We start from the raw sequence: 3,026 nt of genomic DNA on the forward strand, positions 1-3,026 counted from the left end.
GGAGGAGGAGGAGGAGGAGAAGGAGGAGGAGTGGGATGTAGAAAATGCTCTACTTTCATTCTGTTTCTTACTGAAACCGTGTTTACACAAATGAGCCTGTTCCTTCCGAATCATATAAGATTACAACACAATACTGACAAAGAAGGCCTATTTACAACAACAACAAAAAATTCAAATTCACCATCACCGTCGTTGGACAATATTATATGGGCCATATTTTATCATCATGACCTGTCATACTGTCAACAGTCAGCAGCCGCCAGGTATTCATGGTTATCGTTTGCGTGACTGCGTGGGCTGTGGCGAGATATCCCTCGTCATCCTTTCTAGACAGTTCGTGGTACACACCCCACTGAACGAAGACATAACAGCCAACACCCTAATTGACCTTCTGTACTTTGAATATTTTGTTCTTGTTTTACGCCTTATTCAATAACATTTACACCATTTAGGAGAGAGGCTACTTCGCTTCTCCCAGTGAGGTCTAACGCGGGCTATCTTGGATACGTCTGGGCAGAGAAACGTGGATACTTGCTAAAAAGCTTCCATTAGCCTACCCCCCCCCCCCCCCATACGGCCTTATCAGGAATCACTTTCCACATAAAAGAGGAAATAAAAGACAAATAAACCCACCAACAGCAAATTACAAAATTTACAATCTAAACATTCTCTCAAACAAAACTTTGAACACAAACCCTATTTTGTGATTTGACTTTAATTTTGAATTTCTACTTTCAAGCGTGAAGCAACACACGTTACTGCACCATCTCTCTCTCTCTCTCTCTCTCTCTCTCTCTCTCTCTCTCTCCTCTCTCTCCAGTGAACTTCATAATGCATTAAAATTGGAAACGGAAGTAAGCAGGTTCCAACTAAAGTGATTATTTTATCAGGGAGCAACTCCTCTAAAGGACAGCTGATTACTTTTATCAGGGTTTTTTTCACTAACTGACGTTGGGCAATATTTTTGGATGAAATCGTCGTTGTTTTGTAAAAATTTATATCTTGCTGGTTAATCTATATAGCACAAAATGGTTTCCTAAAATACTTTCGATTATGTGATTTAATAATGTGTTCCATATGAGAAAGACTTTTCGAGATTCTGCGTTAGTTGATATAACAGAAGTCCTGCATGTTAGGCCTAAGTCTAGACGTTGGTGTGTTTTTCCATCGGAAAAATAACTTCCTAAAACTATTCTGAGAGAGAGCGAGAGAGAGAGAGAGAGAGAGAGAGAGAGAGAGAGAGAGAGAGAGAGAGAGGGAGAGAGATAGAAATAGAATTATTATATTAGTATCAATGTTCTATGGCTGTGAGCGTAATTTGAGTGCTGAGTATGAAAGATCAGATAGTCTGCTACACAGTGTAAAAAGACGTAGGGCTAACTACAAGCCATGCTTAACTTCTCTTGACTTTAACTGTGATAGGCGAAGGATTATCGATATGGCTTTTGAAGAATGAAGTCAAACTGAATTGCAGTGATAGAAAAATCAAGTAGCAGTGGACATACCGAAGACTTAAAAGACAGACGGACAGACAAACAGGGATTTCGTGAAGCAAACTAGATTCTAGCACACAAACCAAACAAAATAAAAAACCCACACAAACAAACAAACAAAAAACCCCTTCCAAAAACCCAAACAAAAACAAAACAGCAAAAAAAAAAAGAAAAAAAAAAGCCAAACAAACCAAACCAAAAACACACAAAAAAGATTCCCAAAGAAACCCGCACAACACAAAATTAGATTTCTATTTTATCACGAGACACCAGAGAAGGATCAATCGGCCTCATATCCTACGCCACCTTCATAATGGGCCCAGAGCTAGATAGTAAGAACGTATAGGTTGAGGGGTAATAGGAATAGGCCTATATGGACTCCTTGTACACCAGCAGGAGTCGCGATCGCCCCTAAAGCGAAATATCACACATTAACTAAATGTACACTTAGGATTTGCATGAAATTAACCTTTGAGCCTCCTCCCTGTTATCCCCCTGACTGCTTTCATGTTCCCAATGACCTATTTGTGTTTAGTAGGGCTCCAAAATCTAACCTGAATTAGTTTGAAAACGATACACAGCACATAAAACACCTTCTTCGATTTTGACATAAAGCCGGTTAAACTAAGCCTATTAAAAAAAAAGTAGCCTATAATAATTATGTTCATGAAAATAACCCCTCGGAATCCATTCGATGAAAAGGCAACTGTTTCACCAGGTTGGAATCAAGATACATGTAATATTGATTTTCACTTCCTCGAAATTTACCTTATCCCATCGGAGAAGGACGACGATTGCCCCAAACACCGGGGACCTAAAAGCTAAGGTCAATACAGATATGGTATTTGAAACAGTTGGCTATAATATATGTATAATACATGTAGGCCTATATATATATATATATAATATGCAAATCATCCGGTCCTTACCAGCTTGATTAACGTACCGTCTTTGGACAACAGTTAACGATCCAGTCAACTCTCGCAAATTTATCCTGTCTGAGCTGAATGCAAGATGCAATCATTTGTGTTCACGTGTTGAACAATGCAGGTGGTAGGTTATCAGACCTCTCAGGGGTTTGAGGAATGCATATTAGACAGAAGAGGTGGGCAGAATCGGAGTAAAAAATCCGGTTAGTCGAGTAATTTTTCCAAAAGGAATCACAGGTTCACGAACACATGATCCGGATAAGTGATCAGTTTTATAAAGAATTAATTGCTCTCTGGGCAGTTTCAAAGAGCGACTTTTAATTAAGATTTGACTTAAATCGTAACATGAAATAGTTGGGGGCGTTTTCCTTGAATGGTTCCTTTCTTCTTCTTCTGGCTGGCCTCCGTCAGGAGGGCGGCAGTCTGCCGCAGGCAGACAGGTAAGCGGCATCCTCTTGTGGCCTCGTCCAGAGTACATCCGGGCCCAGCCTCGCGTTGTTCTCCATAAGTGGGCCTCGATGTGCTTCCCCCCGCGGGCATTCTGCAGTCATTATTGGGACCTCTACGCGGTGCTGCAGACCCCGGAACAGGTACAGCTCCGGCC

General features: G+C 40.8%; 1 protein-coding gene across 1 annotated transcript in view; it reads right to left on the reverse strand.

The window, feature by feature from the left end:
- LOC106012021 overlaps window positions 1-2,551 on the reverse strand; it is a gene marked incomplete in the record, with an annotated part of 6,306 nt that extends 3,755 nt beyond the window's left edge. Inside the window, 1 exon segment of the mRNA XM_013083624.2 lies at window positions 2,421-2,551.
- Between the last annotated feature and the right edge of the window lie 475 nt (window positions 2,552-3,026).

This window comes from Aplysia californica, unplaced genomic scaffold (assembly GCF_000002075.1).
Source record: "Aplysia californica isolate F4 #8 unplaced genomic scaffold, AplCal3.0 scaffold00001, whole genome shotgun sequence".
NCBI lineage: Eukaryota > Metazoa > Mollusca > Gastropoda > Aplysiida > Aplysiidae > Aplysia > Aplysia californica.